This window comes from Mauremys mutica, unplaced genomic scaffold (genome assembly GCF_020497125.1).
Source record: "Mauremys mutica isolate MM-2020 ecotype Southern unplaced genomic scaffold, ASM2049712v1 Super-Scaffold_100314, whole genome shotgun sequence".
NCBI classification, from domain to species: Eukaryota; Metazoa; Chordata; order Testudines; family Geoemydidae; genus Mauremys; species Mauremys mutica.
Genome location: NW_025423311.1, coordinates 281,249 through 293,522, shown reverse-complemented (window position 1 = coordinate 293,522; position 12,274 = coordinate 281,249).

Here is a 12,274-nt window from a genome sequence, read left to right as displayed (position 1 = left end):
TTTGCAAACATTTTATATCCAGGTTCAAGAATCTGAGAAAAGGTGTAAATCTGAGATTTTCTTGGTATTTTATAATTAGAGAGACAGGGGGAAATCTCAGGGCATATTCAGTTAGAAATAGACAACTAGAGAGCAGTGGGGCAAACGTTTAGGTTATTTTATATGAACCTTTGAGATTTGCAAAGAAAATGTATCACAAACTGCGTATTTGATAACATGAGAGAAAAACACCAAGATCTGAGGGGATTTTATATTGCTGTTAACGAACTAGTGGAAAAGGGGGACTGTTGGACTGGATTTTATATGACTGTCCAATACATAAACACAAAGTGATGGTTCCCCCACCCCCACCATTGCCATGGGCAGCAGGGAGCCCTTTGAGGTGCTGATTAAAAGGGCAAGGGAGGGGGAGCTGGAAGGTCCCTGGATAAAGGAAGGGGGCAGCAGTGGGGGGCGGGCGGGTGACTGGCAACTGATGGTTGGGGGCAACTGTGTTGGTAGTTAGGAGGCAACAACTGGGATTGGGAAACGGGGGTCTGGGCAGTCCCCATGGGGGACACGTGCGCCTCCCTTCCCTGCCCTGGCAGAGACCCGGCATCTCATAGAATATCAGGGCTGGAAGGGACCTCAGGAGGTGTCTAGTCCAACCCCCTGCTCAAAGCAGGACCAATCCCCAACTAAATCCCCAAATGGCCCCCTCAAGGAGTCAGCTCCCAACCCTGGGGTTTAGCAGGCCAGTGCTCCAACCACTGAGCCATCCCACCCCCACTCCAGGGGCAGCCATGTTGTGGGGAATGACTCAGGGCAACAATTTTCCACCTAAACAAGGACAAATCGCTGCAGATAAAATGGGTGGGAAAATGCCCCTCACTAGAGAAGATTTTAAATTGACGTTTGAGACTCATGGGGAGAATGGGGGAAATCGGGGGAGATGGGAGAGCTGATCATTGGAGGGGATGGGGGGGAATCACCCCAGATTTTATAGCCCCGTGTGAGATACTGAGAGAGAAAAGGGGCAGAACTAGAGAGAATTTGTATCGGGGGTGAGAGGCAAGTGGCACAAACAGAGGAAGGATCCAATTAACTCACCTCCCCGCTTCCCCCGCCCGCCACTTCTCCCCCCACTTGAGAATTTCCTGGCTGCCCAGAGACAGTTCAACACCCATCCACCCCCTGCGTCCCACTGACCTTCCCCCCCTACAACTCCAGCTTCTCCCCTCCCTGCCTGACACCCCCCATCTCCCCCCACACCACAGGGGATCCCCCCGCCAGGCCCCAGTCTCTGCCCCCCAAATCCCACTGGGGCTGAGGCAGCTCTGAGGCTTCTCCCAGGTTCCCCGGGGCAGAGTCACTTTCCTGCCCAGCCCCAGTGCCCCCCCCCGGGTCTCTCACTCACCGGGGGGCTCCGTGGGAGGCTGGACACCAGGGATGCAGGACGGCAGGAATGGGGGTGACAGGCCTCCTGTTCCTCAGTCTCACGGCGGGACCGAGGGGGCTCGTCGCTCTCCGGTTCGGGAGCGCTGGGAAGACCCAACCGTGGCCGGGCCGTCACTGGGGGGGATGGCCCCGCGCAGGCGCTGAGCACGTCCTTATATCACTTGTGTGGCAGGAAAAGTGCTGAGGAGATGGAACGCTGAGGGCTGGTTTTGGCGGGAAAAACCGGTTTGGACTGGTTTGAGCCTGTGTCCTGATGGTAAACAAGTCCCCCCTCAGAGATGGAGTCCAGGGGTCAATAGTTCATATGCTCCAGATTGGATCTTACTTTAAAGCCAGTGATTTACTTCATAAACATCTTATTAACCAACTAATTGAACCTATTGAACAGTTCATACTTCTCACACCTAACAAAGCGATAAAAAAAAGCACACGCACAAGCCTTGTCAGTAACGGCTAATGTCCCAAGTGGGAAGCACGTGAGCTTGTTGCAGAGCTGCTGCTCAGGGACGGGAACCTCCTGCCATCCCAGCCTCCACAATCACTCAGGCTGCACTTTCTGCACGACTAGGTGCTGGCTGAGGGGGGCGTGGGAATTGGTGGCCTCTGCTGCAGGTGATGGGAATCGCAGGTATTTAAAGCCATGGCCTAGAGGAGGGAAGTGCCTAACCGCAGAGTCTGCAGCTGCCTAGGGCCAGCGCTGAGGATTTAGAGTCCCTAGTGCAGCCGTTGCAAGGTTCAAGCAGGCTCAGCCCTGGCATTGCCACCCCTCCTGCGGCTAGTAGCTGCAGCTGGCTAAGGCTGGCCTCTGGGAACTGGCCCCATGGCTGTAGCCAGAGAAGCTGCAGGTGGCTCTGTTACTACTGGGGCCATTAAGCTAGAGCAGCTAAAGACACTGGAGTTCACCTCAAGGAACAGAGGTCACCAGTAGGACAGGGATGTCAGGGGGAGCAGGGAAAGAGGGAGCAGGTCAGGCTGGCAGAGGGAGCTTCCAGCTGGGTGGGAGCATGTCCAAAGTGGAAAGGAAACAAGCATGGGGAGAGGTGGTGGTGACCAGGTAGCAGACTAGCATGTAGATGGGAGCAGAGGGAGAGAGGCTGGTGGCTTCAGATTCCCAAGGGCTAAGTCCTGACTTTGGGGAGATGGTGTTTGCAGGTGGCTGGCTCACATGGCAGGATGGGGGCTGAGGGGGGGATCTGTCAGAACTGATCAGGTATCTGCTGGCTTTAGAACTCTGAGCTGAGACTAGGACCACATGCCGTGACTGGTGACGTGGCGGGTACTGGAGACATGGCTAGAGAAGGACTGAATGAGGAAGGAGATAAATCTGTGGGGAGTTTCCTTGGTCACTATGAAAGTTCTGCTCACTGTGGACACTGGTAAACCCACATGGCTGTACAGCTCAATGAGAAAACCCGGGGGCTGAGGGAGCTGTGTATGGCAATGCGTACAGTCATGTAGGGGTGTGTGATCAAAATGAAAAATGTCTCTGAGGTTCAGTACCGGGTATGCTATGGCACCAATGGCACTGCCCCACCAGGCCCACACTCAGAGCCCACAGTGACTATATAGGGGCCCACAGATATGTTTGGTGCCAGGACCCACAGAAGGTTAATCTGGCCCTGACAGCCTGAGCACTATTTCAGCCCCACATTTTTGGGTGGACCTCCCACAGTGGGAGCTGCCGAGCACACGCGCACACACCCCTCCTGGTGTTGGGAGAGGAACAGGAGAAAGGATAAAAGAAGCAAGAGACAAAGAGAAAGGAGGGAGGGATGGAGGAAAAAGTGAAACAAAAAGGACAAACCCTTGTGTCCCCAGTGATTCTAAGGGACAAAATCCCAGGTGTGGAATAAAATTCTGCCTCTTTAAGCTCATGTTTTCCATGCCTAGAATTCAACTGTCACCAGATGGATCAAACTGAACAGGTTTCAAACCTCCAGGAGGCTCTTACCTTCTAAACAGGGACGGCTGTTTTCTAGTAAAATCACTAAAAGGGAAGGAGAAAACTCAAAAGAGGTTCCTCCTGGCGCTCACGTCCGTGAACCCGAATACTCTCTCAGTCCTCAAAGAGAGACCTGGAGAAGGAGACTTGCTGGAGCAAAGCCACAGGGGTCTCTGAGGTTTCCCTGGCCCCTCGCCACTGTCCTGCCTGGCTGATGTCAGCATCTCTCTGTGAGGTCACCACCTCCCCACCACCTTGGACCAATAGGCTGAGGTCCTGCAAAAGACCTTTGTGATGTCACTGCCACACCCCTCCCTTGCTGGGCTAATGTCCTGCCCCTGGCCAGGCACTTTGGAGGTTTGAGCTACTCCCTGTGGATCACCCCACTCAAGGAGCGTTCGTTCTAGGCAGCAAGCCGGCTAGACAGGGAAACATCAGACACTGCTCCCAATGCTACACTCAGTTTTTCAGAAATGAGTCGACTTTATGGCCAGAAGAGACCATTAGAGCATCTAATCTGACCCCCTGCATATCACAGGCCTCCTGTAGGACACCATAGCTACTTTTGGGGCAAACACATTCCAGAAAGTATCAGAGGGGTAGCCGTGTTAGTCTGGATCTGTAAAAGCAGCAAAGAATCCTGTGGTATTCACCCACGAAAGCTCATGCTGCAAAACGTCTGTTAGTCTAAAAGGTGCCACAGGATTCTTTGCTGCTTTTACATTCCAGAAAGGCATCTAATCTTCATGAAATGACATCAGGAGATGGAAAATCCATCACTTTCCTTGGTAATTTGTTCCTGTGATGAATCATCCTCGCTGTTGAATATTTGTGCCTTAGTTGTAATATGAATTTGTCTCTTTTCACCTTCCAGCCATTGGGTCTTGTTATGCCTTTCTCTGCTCGATTCAAGAGCCCTTTAATACCCAATCCTTTCTCTCCATTAAGGCACTTCAGCATTTCAATGAAGTCACCTTTCAATCTTCTTTTGATAAGCTAAACAGGTTGAGCTCTTTCAATAGCTCCCTAGAAGGCATTTTTCTCCAGCCCTCAGAACATCTGGTGGCTCTTTGCTGCCCCAGCTCCAATTTCATTGATGCCGTGTCACCTCCTGTGACGTTATTGACATAATCTGTAACTGTATAGATCACCGTTGCGACCACTGTTTTATATTCGCAGCCAATATTGTAGAAAGGCTGTTGTGTAAGGGGTCTATGGAGCGGTTCTGACTGACTGATTATAATTATGCTATCTCTAACTGTGTATCATTTTTGTAGTTGATGTTATGAATATTGGCTCTATGCTGCCTGTATTTCAAACTTGTGCTCTGCTTCCAGGGAACACCCCAGCCAGACAAGTTGGTGTCAGTTCTGCCTAGCCTGCTTGATGGCCCATTACAGACCATCAGCTCTACAATAGACCCACTGAGAAAAGGCAGATATGCCTTGTGACTCAGCAAGCTATGCAAGGACCTGCCTATGGACAGAACTCTAAGGTTTTTCTATGCCATGTGCTTAGGGAGATGTATTTTCCATGCCCTGGTTCCTCGCTGACCCAGAGAGAACAAAGGAACACGAAAACAAAAACCTTCCCCCACAGATTTGAAAGTATTTTCTTCCCTTATTGGTCCTTTGGGTCATGTGCCAACCAGGTTATCTGAGCTTTTTAACCCTTTACAGGGTATTTTATGCTACCCGTAGCCAGTGGTGAGCTGCAGCCGGTTCGCACCGGATCACGCGAACCGGTTGTTAAATTCAGAAGCCCCCTTTAGAACCGGTTGTTCCCGGAGGGACAACTAGTTCCAAAAGGGCTTTTAAATTTAAGAAAAGCTGTAGCAGCTCCCTGCCCTTCCCCCAGCCCCAGCTCACCTCACTCCGCCTCCTCTTCAGAAGCTCCTGGCTTCTCCTCCCCCTCCCAGGCTTCCCACGAATCAGCTGTTCGCGCGGGAAGCCTGGGAGGGCTGAGAAGAAAGCAGCGGCTTCCTGCAGGTGAGCTTGAGCTGGGGCGGGGAGCGGGGATGCCAGCGGGAGGGGAGGGCTCCAGGCGCTGCGCCGCCCGGTGAGGTCGCGGCCAGACCCTGGGGATGGGCGGCGCGGCTCCTGCCTGCCGGGGTCGGGTCCAGCGGGGGGGGGGGGCGGCTCCTGCCTGCCCGGGTCGGGTCCAGCCGGGGGGGGCGGCGCGGATCCTGCCTGCCCGGGTCGGGTCCAGCCGGGGGGGGGCGCGGCTCCGGCCTGCCCGGGTCGGGTCCAGCGGGGGCGGGGGCGCGGCTCCTGCCTGCCTGCCTGCCGGGGTCGGGTCCAGCGGGGGGGGGGGGGGGGGCTCCTGCCTGCCCGGGTCGGGTCCAGCCGGGGGGGGGCGGCGCGGATCCTGCCTGCCCGGGTCGGGCCCGCCGGGGGGGGCGCGCGGCTCCGGCCGGCCCGGGTCGGGTCCAGCGGGGGCGGGGGCGCGGCTCCTGCCTGCCCGGGTCGGGTCCAGCCGGGGGGGGGCGCGGCTCCTGCCGGCCCGGGTCAGGGTCCAGCCAGGGGGGGCGCGCGGCTCCTGCCGGCCCGGGTCCGGGTCCAGCTGGGGGGGGGGGGCGCGGCTCCTGCCTGCCCGGGTCGGGTCCAGCTGGGGGGGCGCGCGGCTCCTGCCTGCCCGGGTCCGGGTCCAGCTGGGGGGGGGGGGGGGGCGCAGCACCGGCCTGCCCGGGACCGGGTCCAGCCGTGGGGGGCACGCGGCTCCTGCCTGCCCGGGTCGGGTCCAGCCGTGGGGGGCGCGCGGCTCCTGCCTGCCCGGCCCCCGGGTCCGGGTCCAGCGGGGGGGGGCGGCTCCTGCCTGCCTGCCCGGCCCCCGGGTCCAGCCGGGCGGCGCGGCTCCTGCCTGCCCGGCCCCCGGGGTTGGCCCTGGGTCCAGGTAGGACGGTAAGGGAACAGGGAGGGTGTGTTGGATAGAGGGCAGGGGAGTTGTGGGGGGGAATGGATTAGTGTCAGAGCGGTCAGAGGGCAGGGAACAGAGGGATTGAACGGGGCAAGCGGCGGGGAGGCAGTCAGAAAGGAGCAGGGGTTGGATGGGGCAGTTAGGGGTAGGGATTCCAGGGACAGTCAGGGGACAGAGAGAAGGGGTGGTTGGATGGGGTAGGGGTCCCAGGGTGCCATCAGGAATCAGAGAAGGGGTTGGATGGGGTGCCAAGGGGCAGTCGGGACAGGGAAGGGGGTGGATAGGGCACGGGTCCTGGGGTGGGGGCTGTCAAGGAACATGGGGGGGTTGGAAGGGGCAGGAGTCCCGGGGGGGGGCATGACCCCTCATGGGGTGAGGAGGAGGGAACCGGTTGTTAGCATTTTGGCAGCTCATCACTGCCCGTAGCTATACATTTATGACACCCTGTAAATAGCAATCTGCAGAATCTGATTCTGAGAAAGGGCAGGGTGAAGGGAAGTGGCTTCAGCAGATTTACTGAGCATGCTCAGTGCACCATAAGTAGCAAATTCCTACACGCAGCAGTTTCTCACACTACACCTGAGGCAGCATGAGGCAGGGGCTCCATCGCTGTCCAGACCCCACCCAAGAGCAGATCCCCAGGGGCTGCGAGACCCTCAGCTTCTGGGACCTGTGTGTGGAGTCTCTCTTCTGCCCCCCCAGGGCTGCCCCTGGGATCCCTCTGGCCCCTGGTGCCTGCAGCCTCTGGCCACTGCTCCAGCCCCTTCCTGGCTCCTTCAAGCCCAACCCAGGCTGCAGCTGCCACACTCACCGGGCCAAGGACTTTCTGAGGTGGGAACTAGCCCCATCTCTGCCAAAGCCCCGCCCCCAGGAGCTGCCCCGCCTCTAGGCTGTGCCAGAGCCCCGCCCCCAGGAGCTGCCCCGCCCCTGCTCTGTGCCAGAGCCCCGCCCCCAGGAGCTGCCCGCCCCCAGGCTGTGCCAGAGCCCCGCCCCCAGGAGCTGCCCCGCCCCCGATCTGTGCCAAAGCCCCGCCCCCAGGAGCTGCCCCGCCCAGTTTGGTTTGTTTTTTTGCCGGGGTGTGTGTGTGTGTGATCCAGATGGAGTTAGAAGAAGTTGGGCTGCAGAGGCTCAGGGAGATTGAGGGGAACCCCCTGGGTGTCCTAGTGTTGGCCAGGGATTGTACAGCACCTAGCGCAATAGGGGGTCCCAGAGCTGTAACTAGCTATTTTTGCACTCAAAGCAAGAATATAAAAGTGCCTCCCCCCACTGTGCCACCCAGCCCCCTTGAAACACCTCCCCAGCGCTGCCCAGCCCTGTGGAAACAATGTCCCCAGCACCGCCCGCCCCAAAGAAACAAACCCTCCTTCCCCAGCGCCGCCCCACTGAAACAGGTGTGGGCCAAAAAGGAAGGTTGGGGGGAGGGGGAAGAAATGGCCCCCATAGGGTGACCAGATCACAGCAGTAAAATAGGACCTGCCCCCTCCCCGCTCGTCCCCATCATCACACCCCTCTTCAACCCCTAGCTCCCCGCTGGCCTGCTGCGTTCCTCCTAGTCAGTCCCCCACCCACCACTCGCCTCCTTTCACCTCCTCCCTCCCCGGCCAGAAACCCCCATCCCTGCCCCTTGAGCCCCTGCTGGCTCACTGCTCCCCTCTGTGCCCACCTGCCACTTGCCCACCCGCTCGCCTCCGACTCGCCCGCCCCCCAGTATAAAGCCTCATTCAAAGACCCAGGGGTCACCATATTACTGCACCCAGCAGTCACTCAGTGCAGTTGTAGATAAATCTCTGCATTATGCATTTTTGTATAACTTGCCTATGACTTTGTATTGAACCTTGGTAATATGTTATAGGGGGCCCCTAAGGTAGTGTAATTAAGGTAATAGAAAAATGTCTTTTTGCTAGAAGTAGAATAAGATCTTCCCCCCACTTTGTAATCAGTTGCCCTGTGGAGTGAATGAGGTGGGACTGAGGAAGGCAGCACCTCCAGACAGCTGCACCCCTTGGAGAGGGGCTGGGAGCCCGACCAAGGCCAATCAGACTTGGCAAGTGGGCTGGCTAGAGAAGAGCCGACACACTGACGGCCTCGGGGGTTAGGAGCAAGCACCTTCCTGTGGGAACCCCTCTGTGCAGCACTGGGACAACCCCCAGCCCAGAGAAAAGCAGCAAAAAGGACCAACAGACACTGTCCCAGATTTTGAATCTGAGAGATTTGCCCCTCTCCATCCGCCGACTCGCAGCTGACCTCCTCACCCCCCCCCCCGAGTATGGACCCCCCAGGGGTCACTATATTACTGCACACAGCAGTCGATCACTGCAGTACCAAACATTAAAATACTGAAAATGGCGCCCCCCCCTCCATCCACCGACTCGCCGCTCGCCTCCTCACCCTGCCCCAAGTATCAGTGGCAGCAGGTTTGTAGAAGTTTTGGTGGTGCCCAGACCACTGAGAGCCTGCCCCCCCCCCGAACTCTTCCCCACACTTGCCTAAGGCTCTGCAAGGGAGTTTGGGTTGGGGGAGGAGGTCTGGGGTGCAGGCCCTGGATTGGGGCAGGGGATTGGAGTGTAGGATGGTTGAGAGGTTGCGCTCTGGGATGGAGTCAGGTGCAGGCTCTAGAATGGAGTTTGGGTGCTGGATGCAGGCTCCGGGCAGGGGCACAGGGTCAGGGTGGCTCTAGGCACCAGTAAAGCAAGCAGGTGCCTGGAGCAGCCCATTTGCAGGGGCGGCAGCCGGCAGGGATCGAGCCTGGGAGCGGAGAACCAACAGGGAGCCCTGAGAGCTGTAGTTCCTTGGTTAGCTCCCTGCCTATAGAGCCAGCCCTGGAGCAGGGAAAGAACCAAATTTCCCAGCATTCCCTTGGCTGCTATCAACAGGAAAGGGAGGGGGAGGGAGTATGGTAGCTGAAACCTCATGCTGCACCTTGCTGTGAATGGAGAGGGGGGTGGCGCTGTGAATGGGGAACAAATGTGCCCAAGGAGTAGGCGGCTTTGGCCCAGAAGCAGCAAAATTCATCAAACATAGAACTGGTTCTGACTTATTTCCTTGGTCTTAAAAGAGAACAACAAGGACCTGAGTCTCCTCCCTGTCAATAACTCCCTGCTCAGCCAATCAGGGTAGAGACTGAGGACGGGAGGCTGAGGGTTCTCACCAGGGAGCCCAAAGGTTGACCCAGGTCACTGGTGGGGATCACTGCCCGAGCACTAGTTCAGCCCCACATTTTGAGCACTCTCCCGCAACACACCCCCCTCTCCCGGTGTTGAGAGGGGAACAGGAGAAAGGACAAAAGGTGAAACAAAAAGGACAAACCCCAATGTCCCCAGTGATTCAAAGGGACAAAATCCCAGGTGCAGAATAAAATTCTGCCTCCTTAAGCTCGTGTTTTCCATGCCTAGAATTCAACTGTCACCAGATGGATCAGACTGAACAGGTTTCAAACCTCCAGGAGGCTCTTACCTTCTAAACAGGGACGGCTGTTTTCTAGTAAAATCACTGAAAGGGAAGGAGAAAACTCGAAAGAGGTTCCTCCTGGCGCTCACGTCCGTGAACCCGAATACTCTCTCAGTCCTCAAAGAGAGACCTGGAGAAGGAGACTTGCTGGAGCAAAACCACAGGGGTCTCTGAGGTTTCCCTGGCCCCTCGCCCCTGTCCTGCCTGGCTGATGTCAGCATCTCTCTGTGAGGTCACCACCTCCCCACCACCTTGGACCAATAGGCTGAGGTCCTGCCAAAGGCCTTTGTGATGTCACTGCCGCACCCCTCCCTTGCTGGGCTAATGTCCTGCCCCTGGCCAGGCACTTTGCAGGTTTGAGCTGCTCCCTGGGGATCACCCCACTCAAGGAGCGTTCGTTCTAGGCAGCAAGCCGGCTAGACAGGGAAACATCAGACGCTGCTCCCAATGCTACACTCAGTTTTTCAGAAATTAGTCAACTTTATGGCCAGAAGAGACCATTAGAGCATCTAATCTGACCCCCTGCATATCACAGGCCTCCTGTAGGACACAAGAGCTACTTTTGAGGCAAACACATTCCAGAAAGGCATCTAGTCTTCATGAAATGACATCAGGAGATGGAGAATCCACCACTTTCCTTGGTAGCTTGTTCCTGTGGTGAATCATCCTCGCTGTTGAATTTTTGTGCCTTAGTTGTAATATGAATTTGTCTCTTTTCACCTTCCAGCCATTGGCTCTTGTTATGCCTTTCTCTGCTCAATTCAAGAGCCCTTTAATACCCAATCTTATCTCTCCATTAAGGCACTTCAAAACTTCAGTGAAGTCACCTTTCAATCTTCTTTTGATCAGCTAAACAGGTTGAGCTCTTTCAATAGCTCCCTAGAAGGTATTTTTTCCAGTCCTCAGAACATTAGGTGGCTCTTTGCTGCCCCAGCTCCAATTTCACAACATCTTTTTCAAACGAGGACACCAAAACTGGAGGCAGTATTCCAGTATCAGTCTCACTGATGCCATGTCATCTCCTGTGACGTTATTGACATAATGTGTAACTGTATAGCTCACCGTTGTGACCACTGTTCTATATTTGCAGCCAATATTACAGAGAAGTGGTCGTGTAAGGGGTCTATGGAGAGGTTCTGATTGGCTGATTATAATGATGCTATCTCTAGATGTGTATCGTTTTTTTGTAGTTGACATTATGAATATTAGCTCTATGCTGCCTGTATTTCAAACTTGTGCTCTGCTTCAGGGAATGATACCTTTGTTTAACTGATGAAAACATAAACTAAACACTTAGAGGATTGGAACTGATTTCAGCAGATGGACAGGTTTGCTAGGTTTTTATGCATTTGGACAGCAAAATGTTGAGTGTTCACATTCATTTCAAGCATCCTCATATGGTGGAGCTCCTCAACATAATGGAGAATGGAAATGTTTTTCTTTTCTTTAAGAGGGCACCTGGTTTTGAACAAAAGACCACTTAATCTGCAATCAAACACTCTACCCCTGAGCTGTACCCCCATTCCAACAGGAATACGGAATCGTGATCTCCAGGACTTTGAAGGACAGACCCTGCTTCATCGAGCTCCTTTGCCATTCCCAGACCACAGGTGGTTTTAAAAATGGGGTTTGATTAAACTTCTTAAATGTGGTAAACACCACAGCTTGCACCCCCACTGATATAGCTTCTCCCCATGACAGAGCTGCCACCTCCTGGGGAAGTGGATTGACTACACCAACGGGAAAACTCTCCCCCCTCAGCATGGAGCAGTGGTTCTCAAGCTGTGGGTCCGGACCACAAAGTGGGTCGTGAGCCTGTTTTAATGGGGTCACCAGGGCTGGCATTAGACTTGTTGGTTCCTGGGGCTGAAGCCAAAAGTCTGAGCCCCCCCCACCCAGGGCTGAATCCCTCAGGCTTTGGTTTTGCCCTCCCCCCACTGGGACTCAGTCTTTGGCACTTCCCTCCCCCCGAGTGGAGGGGCTTGGTCCCTCTTTCCAGGGCTATGTATTAAGTTATTTTGGCAGAAGGAGGTTGCAGTGAAAGGACGTTTGAGAAACCGTGGCACAGAGCATCTCCATTACTGAGCTGCAGCAGCCTAGACTCACTGTTTGAAACATTGACCTGGCCTTAGCCTCTGAATATGTCTAGGCTTGGCTCCCTATGGCACCGTGGGTGATCAGACCCTGGAAGTACAGCCGTGGAGACACCACACACCAGCCTTGCCTAGCTGGCAAGGATCAAACCTTCACAGAAAGGCACCCATGGTTTTCTAGCCCAGCTACCTAAGGCCTCAGCCACAACCACTTAACAGAGGGGCCTTTCTACACTCTGGTTCTGTTCTCACTGAAGGGTCATTACAAATTGTTTGCTCAGACCAGCTTCCCCAGCACACTCACTGCTGTGCAGCTCTGTACGTGTGGCCATGGCTGAACAGCAAGAATTCCTGCCCATTTCCCTACTGGCTGGAGCATGATGAGGGTGTGTTTGTGGTTAATGATGTTGCTGTAGATTGTTCATTCCCTGCCCTGGAA